The sequence below is a fragment of the Chelonia mydas genome, chromosome 9 (genome assembly GCF_015237465.2).
Source record: "Chelonia mydas isolate rCheMyd1 chromosome 9, rCheMyd1.pri.v2, whole genome shotgun sequence".
Classification (NCBI taxonomy): domain Eukaryota; kingdom Metazoa; phylum Chordata; order Testudines; family Cheloniidae; genus Chelonia; species Chelonia mydas.
In genome coordinates, this window is record NC_057855.1 from 43,618,722 (window position 1) to 43,646,637 (window position 27,916).

A 27,916-nucleotide genomic window follows, 5' to 3' on the forward strand; every position below is an offset into this window, starting at 1 on the left:
CATTGTTACTGGAAAAGGAGGCTAGGATGGAATGTGAGAAATTTCCCTAATCAAGTCGGAGTTTGCAATGTCATTGGTTCAGTACTTTTTTGCTGTGTATATATCTTTCCATCTCCTACAGCGCGTTTCTTTTCCCCACAAAATGATAACCAATAATTCTAAAATATCCAATTCCACTATGTGGAATTATGGCCAGCAAGTAGCAATGTTTTCACATTTCACTTCAATTTACAGTGTCCTTGAATTTCCTCCTTCCTAGAAGATTCATCGGTCACTGAAAAGCACAATGTAACTTTCTGAGCAGCAGATCCTGGGAAGTGGGTCTCTGTCTCCTTCTTAATTGTGCAAAAGCAATATAGTTAAACAACACAAAAACCTTATTCTGGGCTGTAGGGAATCAGTGATTATGGATTTCAGGGGACCAGATCATGTTTGTTTGAGTTTAAATGGAAAGCTTGAAGTCATTTGTAGCCTACAGGGGGAATAATAGTCTTTTTCAGGGCAACTTTACTGCATGCTGACTACTTGACTTCTTCACAATTCGTGTTTCCTTTATTGAGAAAATGGACTGTCTGATACACTATCTTCTTGCCCTGCTGCCTGAGATTGATTGCTTTATTCATTTTTTTTGTGATTGAGACTCCAGTTTGTTGGAATTATTACCCTTGTAATGACTTTCTTTGTTAATTTATTTTTAATTGTTCCCTGGACAGTCAGCACTACAAACACTTGTAGGTGGCTTGGCAGTTTGTCAGGGGTGTCCCAGTAGGAGGTGCTTAGTAAATGTGTTGGTTTCATTCCTTTTAAAACTACCCTGTGTTTTATGCCAACATTATAAATTAATGTTTCAGAATTACTTTTTTTTTTTTTACTTGTTAATTTCTGTTTGTAGTTCTGATCTGGTGCTTAAAATTAATATGCCAGTGATCTCTAGTGGTGGTGTTTTCAAAAGTACTTCAGTGACATAGGAGCACAAGTTCCACTGAAAGTCAAAAGGATTTGTGCTCCTAAGTCCTGCAGGATGGGACTTTCAAAAGCACCTAAAGCAAATGTGTTGTCAGTTATCTACTCTCTTCTAGTGTGTGTGCGCGACCAATGAGTGTTTTGAATGAAAAGCACTTCTGCACGCTCACTCTTCTGAATGTCGAAGATGCATTGGAAGACTTTTGATTTGTGCTTTCCAAAAACACTTTTAGATTCTGGTTCTTACGTTTTCTCTGTTGATAGTGTTTCCACCACCTGCCCCTCCCCATCTCCCAAAGCCTTCCCTTGTCTTTGAGCTTCCTACACAAGTCCTGGCCTCCTGTCTCCCAGGAGTAATGAAAAGTGGGAAAATTTCTTCTAGAAAACAAATCCAGAATCAACATTTAAGAAATGTGGGTGGTCCAGAGCAAGCACTTTTATCTGTGGAAATTTATTCTATTGTTGGCAGACTTACTAGGCCCTGCATTGTTTTTCGGTATAATAGCCAGAAGACTGCTTGTTAGAAAATGTGTTCGAAGGGAGAGAGTAGCAAAACATCTTAGCAAAGCTGAGATGGCACTTGCTGGTATTAGGAACAATGCTGAAGATGAATTAAGCGCATCAGATGAAATAGGATCCTATCTGCCCTTAAATTTAGAACTGAATTAGAAATGAAACTTTTTTTTTGAGATTCTATATTATTTGTTTAGTTTTTTCTTTACTTTTGGTTTCCATGACTGGAATGGGCCAAAATACAGTGGGAAATGTTCCTCTTGCAAAAGTATTGGATGCCTCTTGACAGAACTTGTCCTTTGTGAGATTTCCATCCCAATTTTGTACTCTCATGAAGTAAGGCACATTTGAATAAACATTCTAGCTTTTGGATGCTCCTCCAAAAGGAACCTGAACTTCAAACGGTTGTGAAGTTTGCCTATCTGGATCATAGTCCAGGGCTTTGGAATGGAGGATGCAGTTTTGTTCCATTTAACCAATGATTGAGACATTTGGATTTCAAACCTGATCTCGTGTACCCACCCAGCCAAACTCTTTCTGGAGTCATATTACAGATTTCTGAAGAGACTGGCACGTTTGGTAGATATTAGAGAAGCAGAGTTGGACAGTGTTCTGATTAAACACATGACTGAAGGCAAAGATTGTGTCTGTTTTCATCTGTGTTCTGTACAGAGTAATTTGTAATAATAGTTTGAGAGCCACTGTAATGGCAGCTGCTCATAGTACATTGCCATCTTGTTTTCAAGGAGAAGTTGTGTTATCTTGTGTCCATAACTTAAATGTGTTGAGAAGCATGGCTGATTACTGGTTTGTTTTCTTTCAGTTTGAAATGTTGAAAAGGGCCAATACGCCTGACAAGAGCCACCTGACAGTTGTTTAAAATTACAAAATTAAGTGCAGATTTCAGTCAGCTTCTTGCTCCTTCTACCAGGCAGCAGCTCTAAATACATATACTCTCACCACAGTTCTTTGTTCTCTCTTAAATCTCCTCAGCTGCCGGGGAAACAAATAGATCCTGCAGTGTGCCCTGAAAATCTAATTCACTAGGAATTCTTTTGAGGAAATCTTTAACTGATGGCGAAAAAGCATGTTACGGCTTTGTTCCTGCTTCACTGAAATCCGTGGGAGATTTTCCATTGACATCAATGGAAATAGGGGAAGGGTCTGTGGGGTAGATTGACAGGTCCCTTTGGGGATGATATTGTTGGTGATTCTACATCCCAGAGGGGACATAGACTCAACCTGCTGCTTCATGACAGATGCTGTCTATCATGACCTGCCACTATAATTGTGCATGTTCTAAGAGATGAAATGGTGTTCGTGGCCAATCCCTAAGACTGCTGTAAGGAGAAGGGCCTCACATTATTATACAGGTAGAGCAACTGCACTGGCCTTAATGTAAGTCTTGAGTTAATTATTGCAGTTGTTCTGCTGTCATGTTAGATACTGAGCAGATTGAGGGATAGGAGTAACTGATAGATACACTAATACGTATCATCCTGAATTTTGCAGTGTCTATCACCGAAGTTCTCAAAGCTCTTTATATAATGTACTGGCTAAGCCTTATGATCCCCATTGTACAGATGGGGCAACTGAGGCACAGACAAGTTAAGTGATTTGGCCAAGGTCACACAATGAGCACAGTGTTTAGAATTACATTTCTTGAGTTCCTTTGCGTGGCGTCATTCTTTGTGGTCTCCTTTAACTATGCATATGTTGCTTCACAATGGTAATTACCATGAAACTGCAGTGACAATAAATGGGAAGAGACAAGTAATTGGGTCAACTTGAATAAGTTATAAAATTAGGATGTTTCTGCTAAAAGAACAGTGGGAAATCTTATTTTCCTTTCCTTTACCCTCTATCTCCTGCACTAGCACCAGATTTAATTTTGCTTTTAATCTTGTCTTGTGTTAGGGAGGAAACATAATTTAAATCTGGATGTGTCACTTTACATCAGGAGGTGAAGGCTGCTTACTTGGGTATGTCTGCACTGCAATCAGAGGTGTGATTGCAGCACACGTAGATGTACCTGAACTAATTCTGATCTAGCTAGTTTGAATAACAATAGCAGTGAAGCTGCAGCAGCATAGGTTGTACAAGCCCATCCAGGACCCTGGATACGTAACTTGAGCAGGTAGCCCAGGCTGCTATGGTTTCACTGTTGTCCCTTGAGCTAGCTGCATCAAAGCTAGCTTGGGTATGTCTATACTTGCTGCAATCATATGTCTGATTGCAGTGAAGACATACCCTTAGTCTAGCTATACTAGCGTTTGATCTTGTGATTCCAAATGTGCTGACTAGACCAGCTAAGCCAAAATTTCCACTGATGCTTCTTGAAGAAAAAGGGCCCCAGCAAGACAGAAGCTGAGCTGTAAATGAACATAACATGACTGCTGAATAATTGGCATGATACCACTAATTAATGTTAAGTGAGCAGCATTAGGTATTACATGAGTTGTAGCATAACATGTGATTTGTAGTAATGCCTAGTACAGGATGTGAATTGCTGCAGTGTTTCGACTCTGAGAACAGCCTGAGAATCCCGAGAGGCCATGCTGGTGGCCAGGAGCCTCCCTGAATTAGGAAGGAACTGTAGGTTCTGAGGCCGAGGATGGTGGACACTGAGCATTTTGTGGCTGTGATGCATTTTTCATGGTGGTAAAAGATGCTTCTGCAGAGACCAGCAATCCAGCTCTGTATCTTCATCACAATGGGTGTCAGTGGTTTGGGGAAAGTGCTGTGGTTTTTATTTGTGTTTTAAAATGCCATGCCCTTTGCTCTGGATAAAGAATCACAGCTGCTAGTCAACATTTTTATGGTAAGAGAGCCTTTTTTCCAAGTAATTTAAAAACAGACTGAAATTCTCTGATTAGCAGAAGGACTGCTGAAAGTCTCCAGGGTGCTAGGGTAGTGGAGTCACTGTGGGTATGTCTACAGGGGATAGAACACCTGTGGCTGGCCCATGTCAGATGACTTAGGTTTGCAGGGCTTGGGCTGCGGGGCTATAAAGTTGCACTGTAGATGTCTGGACTTGGCCTGAAACCCAGGCTCTGGTGGCCTGTGAGGAGGGAAGGTCCCAGAGCTCAGGCTCCAGCCCAAACCCAGACATCTATACTGCAATTTTTTTTAGCCCCACAGCTAAGCCCGACAAGCCCTGTCAGCTGACATGGGCCAGCTGCAGGTGTTTTACTGCAATGTAGACATACTCTGTGTTTCCACTGGGGCAGGGGGAAAGGAGAGAGGGCTGTAGCAGTCACACAGGGGGGAACTCTGTTCCCTTTCAGCAGGGTGGAGTTGGGGGTTCTGTGACAGCTTTGCATAGCTTTGTAGATGGGAGCTTGGAATCAGGTTCATGGGTGGGAAGGGTGCAGGTTGTAGCTACTGCGTCCATGGTTACATGCAGCTGCATTTACCGTGAACTCTCATACTGGGTGGACCCATGTGACAGCTTAAAGGTTGGAAGGCCAGCTGCAGAGGCCTGTAGAATCCTGCCCATGATCTAAGGGTGGATTCTTTCTTCTAAAAACTACAGGGGGAGGTAGTGAAATTCATCTATGATTGAAGAGAAACATAGGAACAATGAAAAACATTTTTATGTTTTTTATGCACATGCAGTATGTGAGGGAAAAAAGGGGAAGAGAAGAAAGGCAGAAGAAGAGAAGTGTAATCCTCATTTCAGTTAATCTAGAACTGAAGAAATAATATATCAAGTAATCCTAGAGCATGAGAGAGGCAGATTGGATATCCACAAAAATGCCCAATTTATCATGTATCTTAAAGAGAGAACCTTTCCAATCTGGTCTGGTGACTGAGTTAATTCCATAGGCCAGCTGCTCTGAGGACAAAACAGTGACTTCCATTTAATAAAATGTCCTTTAAAAAAAAAAACAAAAAACCTCTTGTATATTCCAGTAAATACATATCTCTAACATAATGGTGTAAAGTGGACCTCTGAGACAGTACATTTGTGGGGGGGGGGGGGGCCTGGGAACTGCTTCGTATGTGGCCCTATCACATGGCAATAGCTATAACAAGCTTAAAGAGTAGATAGCCATTTGATAACAAGGAAAGCTCAGGAGCTCTGTCCATGCATAGTTATGCACTTCAGTGGAACTGTGTGTGTGTGTGTGTGTGTGTAAAGTTAAGCATGTACATAAATGCTCATGGATTGATAGGTGTTAAGGCCAAAGAGACCACGAGAATCCCCTTGTCTGACCTCCTGCATTATTGGCCATAGAATACTGTTTGCAGGATCAGGACCTGAGTGATCACTTTTCTTGAATTGTAGATGATGCTCAGGAGAGTTCTTAGGTCACCAAAAATAAATAAAATGTGGAGATCCAGGGATAGGTGAGTTTGGAATGATTTGAATTCTGGTTTTTGTGTCCTCCCATAAACTTTGGACAGTTGAAATAGAGGGCATAGATCACATAGGGAATGGATTCATTCAGTTGTTGTGACAGTTTCATCTGTGTGCTTTCAGGCTCGTGTCCCCTACGTGTGGAGAAAATCATTTGGATTACATGAATGTGTGTGTGTAAAGAATAATGTGTATGTTGTGAATAAGAAGAAAAAATACAGGCCTGATTCTCCACTGTCTTGTACCTTAAGCAGTTATTTACATCTGGATGGGTGAATACAAAGCATGTGTAAGGCACTGCTATTCAGATTTGGTGGTGATTTGCACCCACTCTGCATGGCTGTATGAGACAAGATGCAAGCCCAGTGGAGAATCACACCCTAAAGGTGCTTAATTATACAAATGCAACTAGAGAACACAGTGGAAGAATTGGTGACAAATAAAAATAAAGGAATGTATTTGTTGTTCGGGATAAATCATGTCACGAGGCCTTGGGAGTCTTGTTAACATTTGACCCATTCACTTGGGAAGAGTTGCACAGACATATATATCAGAGTAGAGAAGTGGGGAATCTGGCCCTGGCTATGATTATGATTTAAAATCTCGGTAAAACCAAATGTATTTAGTAAGATCTTTAAGGGTCAGTCCTGAGAAGTGCTGATCACTGGTAACTCCCATTGAAGTCTTGTTGCTGGAGATCATCATCAGAGATTATTATACCAATAGCCTTTGTATTGTGAATGGTGGTTATGACAAATTGGTAACTTGGCAGTGTGGCTTACTGGATAGGGCACTGGATTTGGAATCAGGAGATGCGGGTTCTATTCTCAGTCGAGTCCTTGTGCAAGTCCCTTCACCTCTCTGTGCCTGTTTTCCTTCCATCTTTTGTCTGGTTTATTTACGTAGACTGTGAACTCTTTGGGGCAGGGACTGACTCTCATAATGAGTTTGTTCAATACCTAGCATAATGCAGGGGATGTGGTTGTTTTTATGCATTGCACCTATAGTCATTGCTGATTGTTATTCTTTAAATGGAGTGTTATAACAGATATCTGCTCCATTTAATTATTCTTTGCTGCTGTAGCTTTTAAAGCCATGAATAGGTCTACAAAGTTCACATAACCCAACAGCGGTGGATAGTGATTTTTTTTTTTAAGAGACATGCTTTTATTCAAGAGATGTTCTTACAATCACATTAAGTTGCAGTTGTCAGGTTACATGATAGCAAAAAAGTAAGGAATAATTTAAAAAAAGAAAGGCCTTAACTTGCAAAGATGAATAGAGGACAGAACACTCCCCCAGCTACAGCTACTAGTTTGGTTTAGTGGGATTTTGTGCAGGTTTCTCCTCGAGATTGCAGGGACTAAAACTCATGCATGAGTGCTTTGGGGCAGGGATTGTCTTTTTGTTCAGTGTTTGTTTGTACAGTTCCCAGCACAATGGGGTCCTGGTCCATAACTGGTACTCCTTGGTGCTATAGTAATGCAAATAATAATGACCAGTCATATACAGTACTTACAGAAGTCCCAGATCCTGAGAAGCAGCATGTAGCACAAACAGCTGAACTGTGTCCAGGGGTTCTCTGCTGGGAAAGGCTGTTGTCTGAAAGAATGCTTTCCCCTAAAATGCTGTGTGGCTGGTACTTCAGTATGCAGGCTTTGGTAGCTTTTGTGGCTTCTCAGCCTCTGCTCGGAAAAGGGCAGTGGACAGAAGGACGGGGTGGGGTCTGTGGATTCCCTATCTCCAATACTGAAGTCCACCATCTGCAGTGATGCTTTACACTCCCCTGGCTGCACAGGCTTCCGCAAATCCTTCCTATCTCATTGAGCAGAACAATACTGGCTCTGCGGCATCTATGGGACTTCTGACTTCATGGAGGCTGGGCAGGATTTGCCCAGTATTTTTTTTAAATTGTGCACAGTTGAGGTTTTCCAGAGGCCCTTGTTCTGTCTGATTTGGAATGTTCTGTCTCAGAGAAGAGAAGAAGTCAGTGCACCTACGTTCTAGCAACTGAAGCAAGTAGCCTTCCTCCGGTACTTCAGCAACAGTGTTAGCCAGAGCTAGTGGTTTTTATCTTTTGTCTTTGTCTTTATCTGGGGGAATAATTGAACTGTCACAAACAAGTGACTCAGACCCAAGACAGAGTGAAACTGTTTCAGCAGAATTATCCAGCAAAATTGTGTCAATTTGCAGATTTTGCATGTTTTTTTAGGAAAGAGTAAATCAACTGTGAATTTTATATCAAAACCCCAAACCAGAGGAGTTTTGAGATTTCAGGTTTGTTGTGAGCATTAACACATGTTACGTCTTCTTATGGCAACTGGAGGCATAACCAGTACCCCTAAAATTTCTGAGAATCAGCCAACAAATGCAGTTGGTTGCAGTTTGCACAGAGACCCATGTAGTAGCATGCCTGGGATGCAAATGTTATCTATGCTCTCTTCTCTAAACCATACCCTTTGACTGGTAATAAAATTGTCAATATACACTGCCTAGCATCAAATGCAGACATTGAACGTCAGTGGGATTTGGACACTTGGCTCTCTCAGGCTCCTTTGAAAATCCTGGCCTTAAATCATTTAGGAGTGCTGAAGTAACCATTTATACTCAATTTTTATGCACTTTACAAACAAAATATTAAAGGTAAAGTGCATGCATTTATAGATAAATACAGATGATCCGGACATGAGTGGATACTTGGCTCTGCTGCCTTTCAGACCTGTGCTTAGAGTTCATGTGACATCAGCTCTTGTAGCCTTGAGGTTCTCCTTCATCTCTCTTAGCCTCTGCATAACTGTCTTTGTTTTTACAGCTAGGGAGTTTAAAACAGTTCTTACGTCAAATGTTAGGTCTTTCAAGGGCATCTGTCACCATAGCAATTTAGGACCTAATTAAGTTGATATACACAATACTTGATTACATAAAATTTTCTCCTTTAAATTGTATTTCTTCTAGGAGACTGGGATGGGTGAGGTAATCTCTCTTATTGGACCAACTTCTGTTGGTGAAAGAGATGAGATTTTGAACTTACACAGAGATCTTCAGGTCTGGGAAAGGTACTCAGAATGTCACTACTAAATTCAAGGTAGACAGTTTAAGATAAGAAGTTAACACATGTTGCAGGAGACCATTCACAATGAGGTAGACGGTTAATATCTCTGCAGTCCTAGGACAAAGAGGGTTAGTGGGTTACACATTGTTGTAATGAGCCATAAATCCAGTGTCTTGAATTGAGTTCATGATATTTAGTGTTTTGTGACATTGACTTCAAAATTCTTCAAAGAGACTTTTCAACTTCAGACCACCAAGTCTAGTGAAGACAGTTGCTGATATAAAATATGTGTATGTTTTAAGCATAGACATATAGAAGCAAATATAGATAAAGGCAGTTCAGATTTATTTTCTTCTCTGTATGTTCCTCTGACTGTTCTGTATTGTTTCTGCTTGAGGTAAAATGAAATCTCTCCAGGGAATGGACAACGTCTTCTGCATTTCTACAGTGTAAAGTACACCACTTTGTTCTATAAGTAACAATTGTCCATATAGTGGTTACCCTTAACATTTCCATTGCCTTTGTAAATAACATTACTGCAGTCTTTTGCAGATCTTCCAATATTAAGTATAGGGAAACACTGGGTAACAGTATCATTTGAAAGAGGAAGGTAAAATTGTATTATTTTAAGAGTAACCAGTACAGTAGTTTATTTCCGTCCTTTATTTAAGCCAAAGTAGATTTAAAACTAGTGGTGGATGGTTAACAGAATTTCTGCCATTACGGACATCCTGTGGTTAAAAAAAATACTACTTTACATTGATCTTTCCATGCTTCTTCCAGATTTGCATTGCAGGAGGTATTATTACTGTATATAATTTATTTTTACCTGGCATCCTTCATTAGATCATCACAAGATGTTTTGCAGTGAGAATTGCTCATTGATTCATGACCACTAATAAAATGAATAGCAAGTAGCAAGCCTAGCTCATTGGGCCTGGGAATATGCTGTCCTGTGATATGTGATAATCTGATATAAGGGAACAATCTTTTTGCTTATTATAAAATTATCTTTTTAGACGAGAGACCTTTGATGAATTGAAGTAATGGATGCCTGACCCCATGTCACAGCAGTAAGGAAATGGTACTGGGGAATGGCTGTTGTTTCTCTTCATTGCCTGTTGCCTTTAATTTGGGGTAAATAATTAAGAATATTTACGATGCCCACTGATACTATTATTACTATTTCTTTATGCAAATATCTGTGTTTCCTGTTAGCTGGTCCTCTATCTCAACTCTTTATCCTAAGACAGGATGTTAAGATCTGTTAATGTACAAGTAGCATCCACAGGTTTCAAGGACTTCTGAGTAAAAGCTAATGTATGTGACAAACATTTACCTTTCAGACATGCATTTTTATATGAAATCGATTAAGTTCTCTCACAATTTAATTTTTTTTACAATTCCTAAGTCAAGAGTCACGTTCTAATATCATGGCTCACATTGAATAGTAATGTAGGGCCAGATTTTTCAAAGGTGTTCAGGCATCTGAAGATGCAGATAGGTGCCTAGTAGGGTTGTCAACAAGGCCTAAGGCGTCTAGATGTTTTTGAAAGTTTCACTAGGTGCCTATCTGCATCCCGAGGTGCGTGAATCCTTTGGAAACTCTGGCCCTCAGACCCCAGTCCTGCAAGCACTTTAAGGGTGTGAGGAGTCACATTGAGTTTAAATGTTGAGGAGAGACACACGCCCATTGAGTGTCTGCTCTGTCAGGGCTTTGCTGAAGCCAGTGGGACTAACCTAGAATAAGGGTGTTGGGGTGTGGCCCTAAATGAATTTGCTGCTTGTGAAAGTTGCTGTATTGACAATACTGCAGACTGGCAAACTGTGCTGGGAACTGGTACTACGTGGGCAAAGGCGATAGAAGATTTCTGTTGCTGACCTAGAGGGACTATTTGTAATAGATGAGAGGGTGAGTGATAGTGCATCTTGCCCCTTAAGGACTAATGGCCTGGGGCCGGCCAACCCTAGTTACTCAGGGGAGTATCTGAACAGGGATCAGCTGATTCCCTTGTAAAGAGCAGCAAGAAGTTGGGGGGAGAGGGATGCTGAGGGGGAAACAACCACGGAAAGCTGTGACAGAGACTTTAGAACAGCTGCAGTGAGCAGGAGGCTTGCGCAGGAGAGTAGGAGACGTGTGTCTGGGAGGAAGGGTTTGGGCTTGGAAGCCAGAGGGCTGGGGGCCAGGGAAAGCAGACAACACAGGAGTAGGAAAAGATTCTAGCCAGGTAGAGGCTGAGAGCAGCCTGCCAAAGCAGGGAAGTGCTGGAAAGAGTTAAAGGTGGGAGAAGAAAAGCCCCAGGTCTGAGTAATGTTTTATGTCAGTACAGTAGAACCTGGGAGAAAGGGCATTATTGGAGAGTAAAGCCTGTATGGAGTTTAAGGATCCCCTTGAAGGGGGGAACGGAGAGAGCTGGCCTGTAGAGTGACCTTAGGGAGCGAGGGGTGTGCAGGAGGCAGCCGCTTGATGGCACTGGGATTCATTCTCCCTGGTGTCTCAGTTCTTTCTGCTGAGTTTACCAAAATGATGCCACTTATTGCAAACAGTGCTGGCAACACTTGTGCGCTAAAACCACTTGTGCACTGGTGGTAGTAACGAGCCAGTGATCTAAATATGTGAGCCACTGAATTTCAGAGTCTAGTCAGCTGTGCCACCCAGTCTGCTCACGTTGAGTATACAGACATCCGTCTACATGGCATCCACATCAAAATCCCTAGCTGACCCTGAGAATAAACTGTTGAACAGTGAGCTCTCTGCAGTTATGCACTCTGCAAGGTTTCAATCCACTGACTTGAGGGTTTAGGAGAAATAGTAAATAGGCCACCCACGCTAGTTTCTGTCCTCTCCAGCTTCAGAGGTTGTGCTTAAAATCTTCAGTGCCATTAGATTCCCTACATACATCTTGTGCTGAGCCACCATGTCGGAATACTGAAGTAAAGTTACCTAGTTACTTTTGGCAGAACTGGAAAGTTAATATCTGTAACCACTGTGTAAAGGAAGAGGGGGTGATTAACTCATCATTTGAAGTGGCTAACTAGAACAAAGTTGCTTTTCGCTTTTAGGACTTGCCTTGGGCACAGAAAATGAGAGTTCTGGACGCTGACAGCACTATTGGTTAGTGTGGGAGTTATCCTTGCTCCTGGTGGAATTATATGAAATGACTATATCATTCCTTTAATACTACATGTGTCTGTAACACTTTAAAATTGGGTTACTTTGTGTGTATGAATAGGGAGTACCATGGGGATTTTTTTCGATTAGACCTCAGCATGTGCCATGTGTAACATTGCTTACAAATATTTAAATGCAGGTAGAAATTTGGTCTTCCAGCAATGTTTGCTTTTGAAGTGCTGAATTGTTAAATCTCTGCCTGCATATAGCAATCTCACCCGCTTATGTTGGACTGGCTGAAAAAGGTGATCCCTGGGGTGTCTGTCCAGCAGCTCCAGTGGGGGGAAAGAGTGGGGCATACAAAGGTGTCTGTGTTATTTACATCAACCCTGACCTTTAGGCATCCTCCATCTCTCAGAAAGAAGCTCATTCATTGAGCTACACATGCATAGCCTCAGCAGGGAGAGCAACCAATTCTAAATTGCCTGGAACTGTGCACTGGACTCATTTTGCTAAGTAGGCTACGGTGCTGTCAGCAGCTAGATGGAGACTTGGAGTTAATTTAAGTGAAACTTTATGAAGGGGCTTGAATCTTTCTCACATGGGTATCTGTCCATTTTGCTTTAAAACTGCCCCCAAATAAACCCTGCTTCTTAAACTGTGGAGTGGAGAGTAGTCCCTTCTGATTGTTCCTGCATTGCTCAATAACATTAATAGAAGCTTCACAAGCACTTTGGGAAGGAAAAATGCCACTGTACATTGACTCCTTGGAACAGACATTTAGGATTAGATATTGGGTCGCATGAATACAGTATAGAGCTTTATTTTGGATAAAGTTTTTCATGAAATTGTATTTGTTGGAGTCTCTACAGATAAACAAACAAAACACGTAACTATTGTCCTCTGGGTGCCTTTCCCATAAATTAAAATCACCAAATCAGAATAGCATCAGGAAAGAGAAATTAAGAAGCTGTTTAAGCAAGGCACAAGGGAGATGTTTTTGGAGGCAGTTTGAAAATTGGTTGAAAAAAGATAAGAAGGCTAGTTCTGATTGCAGCAGCTGCAGAGGAAAGGCTCTCCCATGCAAGTGGCAAAAGTACCTGAAGGGACAGAATGAAGGACAGAGTGTGAACAAAGAACACATTCGGCATTGGCTACACTTGTGTGGCTCCCATTGGAGCCAATCAGAGCTGCATGCATACTTCCAGCACCTCTGTGGGGGTTCAGGTACTGCAACTGTGTGGAAAAAGTGCAGTGTCAAAGGGCATTCTGTCATCCCAGTCTTTACAATTTCCATCTACATCAGTGGGAGTTCTTTGTGTGGCGCTAGAGCAATAGATGGCCTTGAACATACGTTTTAAGACGCTCACAATGATAAGTGCCTCATAAGGATGGCTTTACCTTAATTAATTAGTCGTCGTTTGCACAGAGCTTTGATAACGTGAATGCTAAATAGCATTAGTGCGATCCTGTCACAGTTTGCAAGTGCAGTGTCAGGCCAGGTCAGTGCTTGGATGGAAAACGTCCCTGAAATTGCCATGAAATATCTAAGGGTGTGTCTACAGTGGAGTCAGAGGTGCAAATGCCTGAGCTAGTTGTACCCTAGCTAGCAATAATACCACTAGCAGTGAAGCTAGCTGCCCAAGTCGATATCCAGATTCCTAGGTAGGCTTGTATAGCCTGTGCCAAAGACCCGGATGCCGTGGCTTCACTGCTCTTGGTACTCATGCTAGCTAGATTACAGCTAGCATGGTATGTCTGCTTATGCTGCCATGACACCTGCAGGGTACACATACCCTAAGTGACACAAAAGGAGGCAGTGGTGATTATCTTCTCTCCTAGTCAATCCCGTATGCTGCACTTTGGGTCCCTCGGCTGCTGGTGTCTTTGTCTTCCTGATAAGTCTTGTGCTGAACATCACAAACCCTTTGGGTCATTAAAGCTTCCATGGCAACTTTCGTAGGAGTCCTGGTATCCTGCCTCAGTCAGAATTTCAGTGATTACATTTTATGTACCTTAATGCCCTCGCAGTTTCAGGTGAATAGAGTGGTATTCACTTCTTGCCGTAAACTGTTTCTGTGTACTATTACGCAGCGTCTGCACTTCGTCTCTGAGATGCCTGCACTTCAGCGGTGGGTGAAGTGATCCCTACATATAGTGCGTATTTCATCTTGTTAAATCTGTAAAATGCCATAGTCTGATTATTTAGAAGACCCAGCAAAAGACAGCTCCACACATGCTCCCTCCACCTCATATATCTGAGAGCACGTTGGAGCTCACAGGTTGTCTGTGCAACATCTGGGCAATGCAATTCCTAGCTTGGATAAATGTAGACGTGTGAGCTCTGCTTGAGCTAGCACACTAAAAATTGGAGCATGGCTGTGGCAGAATGGGTAGCGTCTCGGGTCAGCCACCCATGTACAGTCCCACCCAACTCCTTGGGTATGCACTTGGCCAGCTAGCCTGAGCTGTCGCCATGCCATGCTGTGATTTTTAGCATGCTAGCGGGAGCAGAGCTAGCGTGTGTCTGTATACCTGCCCTGGAAAGCACACTCCCTGCCGCAATGTAGATGGCCCTCAGGGCTTGTCTACACTGCGAAGTTGTCGACAAAACTTTTGTCTTTCATGGGTACTTAAAAAAGCCCCCTCTGCGAAAGACAAAAGTTTTGCTGACGCACATGGCAGCGTGAACGTGGACTTGTCGGCAGGAGCACTCTCCTGCCGACAAAGCTAACACCGCTTGCGGGGCTGGAAGTATTTTGTCGGCAAAAGTGCTGACAAAATTCTGACAAAGTGTTTACACACACTGACTTTTAGTGACAAGGCTGTTTCGACACAGCCTGGTCGCTAAAGTCTGCATGGAGTAGACAAGCCCTTAGTGAAAAGCCATCCAGAGAACAGTGAGCATGGCAGAACTTCACATGTGTGTATTGTGGACGAAGGTAAACTCTAGTATACAAGAAATCTTTGAACTGGTGGTTATGTTAAATGAAGTGCTAATTCTTTGGTGACCCTATGTGCTGCTTAAGGTTCTGAGGGAAAATACCTTTTTGTTTGCAGCAGAAAAAGGATCACTTGATATAGGTTGTTTTTTTTTTTTTTTAATTTTCCCTGACACACTGAATTCCACCCAACACTTAGGATATGTCTACACTGTAATTACACACCCGTGGCTGGCCCGTGCCGCTGACTTGGCTCGCAGGGCTGATTAATTGCAGTGTAGATGTGTGGGCTCTGACTGCAGTCTGAGCTCTGGGACTTTCCCATCTCAGGGGGTCCTACAGGCCAGGCTCCAGCCCGAGCCAGAACATCTGCACCACAATTAAACAGTCCCTAAGCCTGGACCCTGCCAGCCCAAGTCAAGTGGCATGGGCCAGCCATGGGTGTCTAATTGCAGTGTAGACATACCCGCAGATGAATGAGAGCTACCAGCAGATGAGAGACTGAAGTATGTTATTTGTCTTCGTATAACTGTTTTCTTCTTGGTTCTTTATGTGTGGATTAAAGACATGGTAGCAAACGGCAGCCTTTGCAGATTTGAGCAGCCTACCTTTCTGCTGTGTTTGGGTAGCTGGCCTTGGTTGTGTTTATGCTTTTAGCAATTGCTCTGAGACAGTCCAGGAAGAAGGCAGTTCTTCAGCACTTTGGCTGAGATCAGGTTTTGGTTATTTCTCAAATGCAGGTTTTTTTTTTCCAAAAACACTGCTGCAGCAAATAAACGTTTGATTTTTAAAAATCTGCTTAGATCCAGAAAGCTTTTTGTTTTTAAGATTGGCACTTAAGTGGCAGACAGGAACAGAAAGGACATTAACAGCAAGGGGTAGAGAAGATGGAATTCATTGAACCAGTGACCTATGATGTAACAGTCTTTCTGAACATTGCATTGATTTCCCATTAGCTTCCAAAGCAGAGTGTATTATATATAAGCAGAACTGGAAACAGAGGTTAATACTACCATATAGCTGTGTTGTGTTATGATTATTTGTTATTAGGAGTACAATAAGGTTTGGAGGCTCCAACCAAGATACAGGCCTCCTTATGCTCAGTGGTATACAAACACACATGAGAGACAGCCCCGTCCCAAAAATAGGAGAGAGAGAGATCCTGTTTTACAATCTAAATAGACAAGTTGGGACAAAGAGTGGAGGAAACGGGAGCACAGAGAAGGAAAGTGACTTGCCCAAGATCAGTCAGCAGGTCAGGTATCAGAGCTGGGAATTGAATGTGTCTCTCCTTAAGATCACAACTAGTCTCACCAAGATAGTTCTGTTGATATTTAATGAGTCCTATATAACACACCATCTTAAATATATTTGCTTATTCAGTGCTATTACAAGACATCATCCGATCTGATACTTTTTAAGGGTTTAATGTCTTTAATCTCCCTGAACATGGGTTTATAGTGAAAGCTGGAAATTGCATTAGGCATAAAACAGAAATATGGGAGTCTCCTGAATCTGTCCTAATCCCACAGGTTACAGTAAATTTGTGGTAGAAGCAGACTGCAATATCATGGTGTTATGCACAGCTGATCAGCTCTGTCCTTCAAATGCTATTAACTTCAGGCTGGTTAGTCTATATTCGTGAACACTGAACACAGTCGTGCTGGCGAAAGGATTAGGAGAGAATTAAGTATTTGTTCCCTAATCCTGAATGTTTATAAATCAGTATTAATTACTATAGAAGGAAGCATTCATACTTGGGTGCTTTTAAAGGGTTTACATCCCGATTTTTAAAATAATTTGGCAATCCAGATGGCTAATAAATATAGCTCAGTGCAAAAGAAGAAATAAAAATCTGTTGTAGTGCAGCTTGAGCATGCAGCTCTTTTACTTAGTGGTGACTAATTACAGTCATTATGGAGTGTTATAAATTAAAAACAACAGAGGGGCTAGCCACATCCTACAGAGCTGTTGGTAAATATGCTGCAAAGTGAGCTATGGAGGCATGGCTCTGATTTGGGGGCCATAGCAGCTCTTTGTTTCTAGGAGTGAACATACAACATAAATTCAGTCCATTCAATGTATTGTATGATCTTAGAGTATTCAAGGACATAATTATTTCAGTCACATAGCAGATGAGATGTAGAGAAGTCCATGGAAGATAAACACCATGGAAATACCGCAGTTTGTCATAATACCAGAGGTGGCATTAGATCTATTTATGTTGTTGTGCAGCAGAGCAAACAAAGGAGGGGTGGGGGTGGAAAAAGGAGAGGTGAAAATCTTGTCCTCTTTTTAGTCTATTTAAAAAAAATCATAGGGCCTTTTCCCTAATAGCAAAGATCTGTCCTCAAAGCAAAGGGAACATGAGCTGGCCAGAGCCTGCAAATCTTGCACTAAACATTTGCGGGGCTATTTATTGGCCCAGATTAAGCATTTAATCCTTTTTTTAATCACACATCAATCCTACTGTTTACATGAGTTTTTTTTTTTTTTTTTTTTAAACTTTTCATCCTTGTTCTTTACCGGTTTAGTACAAATGTGTGTTCTGTGTATCACATTTGGGGAGTTGTAGACCCTGAGCAAATTTATATCCTTGCTGCATTAGTACGCCTGAAAAGAAAAGGTTACTTTGGGCATTTTGGTCCACCACTCTTTGACCAGTGTGTGTGTTGTCTCCATCTGATATTTGTTCATCTGTTTTATATTTACCAAGAAAAATAAACACTTTATTTTTTTCAGTTGCTTCTGCATGTACAGTATGGAGAAACCAGCTACAGGTTTTGCCTGTAGGACACAGTAGAGTCCTCTCCATAAACAAGAATACCCCCAACCTTTTACTTTCAGTCCCAGAGCTCACTAGCCAGCACTGCTGAAAAACAGCTGAGGTTGATATATGTGAATCAACATACCAGGCATACTAGAATTGCTGCATAGAATTCTAGAATTGCTGCATTCAGTGCTGCCGCAAGAAGTAGCTTTTTCTGTTTACCACATACAACTGTTTGCATACCCTTTCCCTTTCCTGGGGGAATCCTGCGCCACTGCGCAATGCAAAATTTGCATAGAATTAATTTTCTGCGCAGAATTTCCTTTTTCCCTTGCAGAAGTGGGCTGCAGAGCTGCTGGCCACAACTAGAGGCTGCTGGATCTTGCAGAGTCTGGCTCCCAAGCATGCAAATAGAAGACACTGCTGGGGAAAGAGGGGAGGAAGAGGTGAAGGGTTCCTGGAAGCTGCAGTATATATCCTGAAGGAAGGAGGTGGTGTGTAGGAAAAGCTGTACAAGACCCACATCAGGCTGTTTCTCCCTCTGGATCCCTGGGGGGTGGATGCAGGTGTCTGGGCTGGGGGGTGCTCCACAGCTGGGTTCTGGGGGATAACGAATGGGGGTGTCTGGACTGGGGGGTGCCCTGGGGCTGGGCTCTGGGGGAGGGAGTAGAGAAACAGGACCTGGATTATTGTAGGGATTTCTTTAACTCTCTACTAATGGGGGAATTTTTTGTTGTTCTCTGTGTCTATAACAATAGAATTGCTGACAGGTATTTTGAAATAAATCACCAAAATAATTGAAACTGGTGTGATTATACAGTGTTATTTTGACAAATAAAATATGCAGAAATTTGCAGAATTTTAAAATATTGAGTGCAGAATTTTCAATTTTTTGGCCCAGAATTCCAAGTAATCAAACCCATCCTTAGAAAAGGTGGGGGTGTGGGAAAGAGAATATGCAAAAAATCAGTAAACCTTGCTTGTTCTCCATGGCCAGCTCCAGCCATGATGCAGTTTTGATTTGGAATGAGTATGTCTAGTATTGGCAAACTGGATCGTAGTATCTTGTTCCTTTATAATACTTTGGCTAGCTCTTGAATGTCCAATTAGTTCCATTACACATACTAAAAGTTAATGTACGTCACAGTCTTGTATACATGTCTTGTGTTTCAGACTGGTTGAATAATAGTACCCAATGTGAAGAATTTAACGATTGAGAATGTCATAAATATAAAGGGAAGGGTAAACACCTTTAAAATCCCTCCTGGCCAGAGGAAAAACCCTTTCACCTGTAAAGGATTAAGGAGCTAGGATAACCTCGCTGGCACCTGACCAAAATGACCAATGAGGAGACAAGATACTTTCAAAAGCTGGGGGGAGGGAGAAACAAAGCGCCTCTCTGTCTGTGTGATGCCTTTGGCGGGGACAGAACAGGAATGGAGTCTTAGAATTTAGTTAGTAATCTAGCTGGATATGCGTCAGATTCTGATTTCTTTAAATGGCTGAGAAAATAAGCTGTGCTGAATGGAATGGATATTCCTGTTTTTGTGTTTTTTGTAACTTAAGGTTTTGCCTAGAGGGAGTCTCTATGTTTTGAATCTAATTACCCTGTAAGGTATTTACCATCCTGATTTTACAGAGGTGATTCTTTTTACTTTTTCTTCTATTAAAATTCTTCTTTTAAGAGTCTGATTGCTTTTTCATTGTTCTTAAGATCCAAGGGTTTGGGTCTGTGGTCACCTATGCAAATTGGTGAGGGTTTTTTATCAAACCTTCCCCAGGAAAGGAGCGGGGGGTAACTTTTGGGAAGATTTTGGAAGGGAAAGAAGTTTCCAAACGGACTCCTTCCTAATAATATACCGGTGAGACGTTTAGTGGTGGCAGCGAAAGTCCAAGGGCAAAAGGTAAAATAGTTTGTACCTTGGGGAAGTTTTAACATAAGCTTGTAACAGTAAGCCTAGGAGGTTTTCATTCAGGTCCCCACATCTGTACCCTAGAGTTCAGAGTGGGGAAGGAACCTTGACAGAGAAAGTGAGAAGTAAACCTTGAAAGCATTGATGTAATCTGTTCTTACTTAGTACTCGTGTCATGGTAAGTGCCTTGCGGCCCTAATCATAGACAAGGGTCCCACTGTGTTACGTGCGGTACAAACATAGGACAAAAAGGATGTCCCTGTCCCCAAGAAGTTTTAATCAATCTGTATCATTTGAAATATCCTGGGGTATATTCTGCTGTTAGTTACATCAGTGTAAGTCCAGAGTAACTTCACTCAGTGGAGCAGTAGGAGTCATGGCCATATTCCCACCCCTTCACCCACATGCAGGGATTGCCAGGCATGCAAGGGAGCATATACTGCCCCCACTGAGAGTGGCAGCAGCAACCTACTCTTCCCCCACACATGGCAACTCTGGGAAGTAGTAAGCACAGTTCATCTTAGAATGCAAGACTGTCATTCAAAGCCACAAAAGAGCCTTGTTTTTCAAAACAATGTTTGAATGTCCTTCCATCTTCATGTGATTCAATATGCTGTCAGGCTCATTTAAAGCATCTTTTGGATCATCTCTCAGTTAACACTCTCAACTCATTTTTTAACATTCTTTTAAAATATGTTCAAAATATTTTAAAATATTCAGTAAAATATGCATCTGTATCTATACGGAGAGCAAAAGTCAGGGAACGTGATGGTGTGGGTGTTACAAAGTTTGTTCTTGCATGGTTTTAGTGGTATCATGTTACTCATGAGAGTCACAGGTGACTTAGAGTTATTTCCATGGCAGTAATCAGCCCCAAAACTTTATAGTGCCTCATGCCATCATGTATTTTGTTTGACACGTATATTCAGTCTAATAAGTTGTCTAAATTTACTTCTTTTAATGTCTTTCTCCATTCTCCTTCCCTGTTGAAACAGATGGCTTATTAGGCAAATGTTAGTAGTAATATTTATTGTTTGTATTAGGATAGTGCCAAACAGCCCCATTATGCTAGGCGCTATCAACTCCTAGGAGGAAAGAGTCCTTGCCCCAAAGAATTTACATTCAAAATAAGGCGGACAGATGGAAAGCAGAGGTATCTGATTTGCCTAAGCTCACTTGGCAGGTCAGGCGGTTGGGAGTTTTGCTTGAATAAGAGTGCCAAATAAGACTTCTAATGCTTCCTTGTAAGGGAATCTCTCCAGCTTCCTCATAACTTTTTTTGGTTCTTTCAGAATTCCCTCCAATATCTTTTTGGTGGTAATGTGCCCCGTGACCCTAGTGGTGAGCTCTCCCCACCATCCTGAGAAGGAAAGGATGGTACGGGGAAGGTCGCTAGCTTCTGTTCAAGGAGGGCCTTGTCTCCTCCATGCTTGAGTCTCAGAGGCACAACCTGACACACTATTGTTACAAAAAGAAAAGGAGTACTTGTGGCACCTTTAGAGACTAACAAATTTATTTGCGCATAAGCTTTCGTGAGCTACAGCTACGGCTCCTGGCCCTGGAGGCTCGCCCCTGGCCCCTCCCCTGCAGTTCCCCCTCCCCTGCAGCCTCAGCTCATTGTGCCGCAGGTGCAATGGTCTGGGCAGCGGGGCTGTGAGCTCCTGGGGCAGCGCAGCTGCAGACCCCGGCCTGACCTGGTGCTCTGTGCTGCACGGGGCGTGGCTGGCTCCAGCCGGGTGGCTCAGCTGTAGCACCGCCAGCCACTGGTGTTCCAGGCAGCACTGTAAGGGGGCAGGAAGCAGGGGGGGGTTGGATAGAGGGCAGGGGAGTTCGGGGTGGTGGTCAGGGGGTGGGGGTATGGATAGGGGTCGGGGCGGTTAGAGGGCGGGGAACAGGGGGGTTGAATAGGGGCAGTCAAGAAGGAGAGGGGGGGGTTGGATGGGGCGGCAGGGGGCAGTCGGGGCAGGGGTTCCAAGGGTAGTCAGGGGACAGCGAGCGGGGTGGTGGTGGATGGAGCAGGGGTCCTGCAGGGGGGGCCGACAGGGAACAGGGCAGGTTGGATGGGGCATGAGTCCTTGGCCGTGGGGGTCCTCAGGGGGCGAGAAGCAGTGGGGGGATAGGGGGCGGGGGCCAGGCCATGCCTGGCTGTTTGGGGAGGCATAGCCTCCCCTAACTGGCCCTCCATACAATTTCTGAAACCCAATGCGGCTCTCAGGCCAAAAAGTTTGCCCGCCCCTCTCCTAGTTGTATGGCACTGGTGTGATTCTTGCCTTGTAATTGTCTCCCTTTCAGGATCTAATTGAAGGGAAACGTGGGCTGAGAGGGGAGGAAAACCCTTGTTTAAAAGAAAATCAACACCAAAAAGAAATAATCTCTGATAATTTAGCAAAAAGAAGATTGTGGAAAGTGAAGGGTTGATGTGTCCTCCACTAAATTATTCTGCTGGCATGCAGTTCTGGGTTGAAGGCCATATAATATATGAAAATACAGTATGCTGAGCACCTGACCTAAGGGCTTAATTTTTGAAGCAGAAAGTTAAGGACCCAAATCCTGTTAAACTTTAATGAGATTTAGGATGTAACTCCTTGCGTAGTGCTTTGGAAATATAATATTTATCGGTGATAGTGGCATATATTCTCTAGGCTAAATTCTGGAACTCAGCGGCCAAACAATGTACTGGGCATGTCTGTGAGAGGGTGTGGGGCGGGATGGAATTCTTTGCTCCAAGACACAGAACTGCTATGAAGTTACTGCTGTTGCCTCAGTGCTGCAGTAGCTTGTATGGCAGATGAGGCAAGTCTTCTTCATGAGGTAAATTGGCTGGTGAACCTGAGTATTGTCAATCCACTGTCCTCGCCCATGCTGCACTATGTTCTGGGTCAAGAGGGTCCCCGTGGACAGAGTTCCACAGTTATGTATCATCTTGGAATCCCAAAATCCTGCCCCAGTTTCCATAGCAGAACTGGGGTCTGTATGGGGAATGGGAAGATGGACAGGATTTGGTTCTTTTATCACTATGACTTCAGCTAAGCCAGTCAGAATCTTAGACATCCGTCATCTAAAATCATATTAGATAAATGACATTTGTTTTTACTTTAATTCTCTCTGAAATAGTCAGCCAATAGGTGATATACCAAGTTTTGCTTTTGTTAAAGGGGACACAGCCAACTTAAAATTATACGTTTTGTAAACTTTTTGCATTTCTTTTAGGCACGTGCTAATGACGTGTCTGGTCAGTTTTACTCTCTGGTTTGCATGAATTGAGATTGGTTGCAGAATGTAGCAGGAAACCAGTAGCACCCATTCCAATGGTGAACACACTTCTATTCCTTAGTAAGCTTTTCACAAGTGCCAAACATTTTGGGGAAGGCTGATGTGTACTTTACAGTGTCACTTTGAAACTTTAAAATTAAGTTTTAATGTTTATTAATTTGGGCATGAATTGCAGTAACTGTAATCCTGATGAACTCAACTGGTTGTAATGCAGATGTCATAAGTACTTACACAGGCTTTCAACTGTAATTTAGCATCAGTTAACTAGACCATTATTTTAAAGTGTCGTCTTTAATTTTAATATATTAAATTACCCATTGTCCTCAGGCAGTTACTGTAGCTGCTGTTAGTTTCTGTTGCCACTATCTTCATTTTTTATTCTCCCTGTCTTTCCCACTCTTCTTTGCTAACTCTGTTTTGATGGTGCAGTGAAACACTTCAAAAGTGAATGACAGAAATTAGCCTGATGGCAGGTGCTACTACTTGAATGATGCTAAAGACATCATCCTAGAAAACAAGTGGCTTTCTGCGATCAACCTTATTCTGTCCTAGGGAAAAAGGGTGATGTTGCAGTCAAGGCTCTGGACCGTGACTCAGGAGATCTGGGATCAAATCCTGGCTCCATCACAGACTTCCTCTGTGACTTGGGGCATATCACTTCATTTCTCTGTGCCTCCATTTCCCATTCGTAAAACGGGGAATGATGATAATTATTCCTTTCTGCCACACGCTCTTCCTTCCTTCTGTAGTGACTCTTGGTTGGTCTGCCGAGGAGGGTGGGCAGAATACCTTCTAAAGGGGGAGAGGCAATAACCTGCAGTCACCTATGTTAGCAATTGCTCCGTTTGCACAAGACTCCAAGAATTTAAGGAGTCAGGTGTATGAGCTGCAGCTGCTCCTGGCAGTTCCTGTTCATTGAGCCATATTTCAGTTCACTCGCAACGTGTTAAGACAAATAAAATAGCCATTTGTTGAAATGGCACATAAGTATTTCTTTAACCTCTTCCTCCAGTTCTCCTCTCCCCCCTGCCCCTGGGGACAAATATATTTACCTGTTGCATACTTGGAATCTGTTTAGGGTCTGGTACAAAGCCCACTGAAGCCAATGGAAAGAATCTGTGACCTCAGTGAGCTATGGGCCAGGGCCCTTAATAAAGGGACCATTCTCTCTTGGTTCATCTGTGGAGTTTATTTCTCCCTACCAGGAGATAGAGACAGAGCATCTGGAGCTTTGAGCTACATCCATTTTATCTGTATTGCCCTGCCTTCCCCAGATACTGGGTTGCGTTCCAGTTATTGCCTCTCTTACTGTTTCTGATATGCTGTATTTCCTACCTTTTCAGCAGCATTATAGAATTTGTCAGAATTTCTTAGGGCAGGTTGCATTTTCTAAAACCAAAAGGTTTGGGGTTTCTTGGTTCACTGTATTCCTCCATAAATGTGTTAGATCCAGATGGCGTTGAAATTGCCCTGTCCTAGAGCCCTCCTAATTTCAACATGATTCATTATGCCTGTTCTAGCATTTGGCTTATATTAGCCTCTGGTCATATAGGCTGCATGACAAAGTGCAAAGGAATTTTACGGTTCCTCTGAAGTGGTGTCCCTTAGGGTTGTTTTGCATAGATACCCTAGTTCATAGTTGAGTAATTAAGCCCCCATGAAAAATGCTCCAGTTTTTCTTTTCAGGTTTCTCTTCAGCTTTCGTCCAAGCTGCCTGTGTTATGTTAGCCAAAATATTTGTATTTCTGCAGACCCAATACCAAAACTTGCCATTACTGCCAGTCCTCCTCCTCTGGGATCCTTCATATTATAAATCCTCAGTCTGACCTGGCCAATGTCATAGCTCCTGAAGATTTTTGCTAAAGTGAGAACACAGCAGATAACTTCAGTCTCTTGCCTTTACATAAAGTAGCTGAAAGTCTCAGTGTTACGGGCTTTTTCCTTTTAGTCCCAGTACTGTCAGGTTCAGTTTAACATTCTGATCCTGTGGCAGACAAACATTTTATTTTTCTTGAGCAGTTGGTCTCCTAATTCTCCTCTCAATCATCTAAACTAGCCAGCAACTATATTTTGGCTACTTTTTTTTAGCCCTTTTTACCCAACTTTCTCTGTAGTACACTTCTTGCAGATTGCCTAACTGTGTGTGCCAGTGCATCAGCCATCACCGTGGTTCATCTTCTCTAAAGATGGGAGGAGGGGGGAGAATATAAAAACATGTTAACAGGCTAATGTGAGCTGACAAAAGCAAGGCACTTCTAAGCTATAGCTGTTACTTTGACCTTAACCCCAGCCAGAATGGAACAAGTTTTAAGGAGTGTCTCAGCAGTGCATGATGTCAGATGCTGTGGCCAAATGCTGCCCTGTCTGACTTACACAAAAAGTTCTGATCAAACAAATTGTGCCTCTGTAGGTACTGCAGTACCTAAGGCATCATTATGGTGAGTTAAGGGACAAACTGGGCTTTTTTTATTGCTTTAAAGTTGATATTATGGTGTGACTTCCCAAAATCATACAAATACAAGGTTTTTTTCTTTGACTGTATTATATACTAGAGTCCTCCATGGAGACGATCTAGGGCAGTTTTTCTCAACCCACCGGCGCAATCAGCACACAGCTGCGGCGAGGGTGACCAGATTGCACAAGTACAAGATCTGGACACATCTGGGGCGGAGGAGCAGCCACAGGTTCTCAGCCCCCACTGGCGACATGGGGGAGAGGGGCACACAGCCCTAGGAAGCTGCTTGGGGGGGCATACAGCCCCAGCTCCAGCCCCTGCTGCACGCCATGGGTCGGGGGCTCACAGCCCTGGCTCCAGCCCCACTAGGGGGGCTCAGGGCTGGGGCAGGAGGTTGGAGCACGGGATGGGGTTTGGGATGCAGGCTCTGGGAGGGAGTTTGTGTGGGGGAAGGGACTCAGGGCTGGGGCAAGGGGTTGGGGCATGGGAGGGGATGCAGGCTCCGGGTGGTGCTTACCTCAGACAGCTCCCTGGAAGCAGTAAATCTCTCTCTGGGTCTTAGGCGGAGGTGCGGCCAGGCGGCTCTGTACACTGCTGCTGCCTCCGCCCGCAGGCACACTCCTCCACAGCTCCCATTGGCTGGGTTCCTGGCCAGTGGAAGGTGCGGAGCCGGTGCTCGTGGTGGGGGCAGCATGTAGAGCCCCCCTGGTCGTCCTTGTTCCTACGAGCCAGAGGGATATGTCTCCGCTTCCTGGGAGCTGCATGGTGCCAGGTAGGGAGCCTGCCAGCCCCTTGCCAACTGGACGCCTGGCAACCCTGCAGTATTGGGACAAATGACGTCCCAATCGTACATCGGTTGGGACAAGGAGTTAAATATCGGGACAGTTAAATGTTGGATAAAAAGGACTGAAAAAAGTAGCCAAAATATAGATTTTTGTTGGGACATCTGGTCACCTTAGCCGGGGCCCAAGTGACAGCCTCAAGCCATAGAGGTCATATATATTGTATGAATGTCAGTAACATTGGTCTTTCTCTGGATATTAAATGTTAGCGTTTTTACAGCCTGACGAGAGGTGCTTTCATTTATTTTGGGAGCAGGTGGTAGGTGCTGAGCATTGCTCCAGTTCAAGCCCTAACTGTATATTGACCCACACTGGTCATTTGCTGAGAGGCTTACATTATGTAGTAGTCCTGATGTGCAAAATTGCATTGTATTGTGAGGACTTGTTGCTGCAGTCCAGAGGGATGAAACAATCTGTGAATTCTCATCTTTGAAAGACTAGTTAGGGTGGCTATTCTTTTAGCCAAACTTAATGGAATTGTGCTTATTCGCATCTTGCGAATAGCACTGTAGCACGAACCTCAATTTTGTGTTTGAAACCATTATGGAAAGCAGTTATTTTATGGGCATATCTACACAATATACCAGCTTTCTAAGTTCCATTATTAAAAATGATTATTTTATTTAGGTTTAAATTCAAACTCAGTGGACATTGTTTTCGCTCAGCCTTTTCTAACGAAAATTGGAGAGATTAAAGGAGCATTTTAAGTGCCAACATGATTAACGGGTGGGTGAGGCCAACAAGAACCAATATCTCCATGACAGTTTGCCTCTTCACCAGTCTTGAATAGGAAGATTGTGGTACAGTCATTCATAGATCTTAATTAAGTTTCAGTATCAAACATGCTAATAAACAGACATATAAATATCCAGGGATGGGTCCTCAGCTGGTGTACATCAGCGTGGCCCTGTTGTTTTCAATGGAGCCATACTGGCTTAAGCAGGCTGAGAGTCTGGCCCACAAATGTGTACGCTGGCCTTTTTTCTCCCTTAAACATAGTATTAAAGAGGGGCAAACCCAATGTTGTTGGACTTCTAGTTGTCCATGGTGGTTTTTATGTGAACTGAAATAAAATATTAAAAAGTGGTGGTGATGGGATGGTTTTAAGTCCAGGACTAACCCTTTGGCTTCTTGCCCTGATACGTATCTCACTCACTTCCCCACCAGCCAGCCTGTTTCTTGACCTCTAACCACCATTTTTTTTTAAATTTAATATTTATTTTGCCATATTGTCCAGCCACCACAAGGAAGGTCACATCCCCATTTTGTGCTGGCACATAGAAAGAGATGGTTTCTGTCCCACAGAGCTTGCACTTAAAGTCCCCTCTCTTGAAAACACCCATATGCTAAACTACATGTACATGAATAGCTCCATTGGGAGTATTCACGTGTACAATTAAGCAAGTTTGTAAATATATGCAGGACTTGAGCCTAAGAAGACAAGTGATATACTTTATATAATAAAGTATTTGTTTGTACAAATACATGCATTGGCACATGATTATTTATTGAATAGATACATGCCAGCTACCCCCATCTGCCCTTTAACACAGCCATTGTGAGTTGGCTGGTCTCTTCTAGGGATATCAGCAGAAGTGGGCCTGGAGAATGGATGTGAAGGAGGAAAGGGCGGTAGCAGTGCAGCTCCGTTCTGGGACAGCATTCCTTTCGTTAGGAGTACTATGGAGGAAAGTTCAGACACATTTATGTGAGAAGCT

At 43.0% G+C, this 27,916-nt stretch overlaps 1 protein-coding gene across 1 annotated transcript in view; it reads left to right on the forward strand.

The window, feature by feature from the left end:
* Positions 1-27,916, forward strand: part of GPC1 (glypican 1) — a 324,689-nt gene that overhangs the window by 31,520 nt on the left and 265,253 nt on the right. The gene's annotated exons all lie outside the window — the stretch shown is intronic.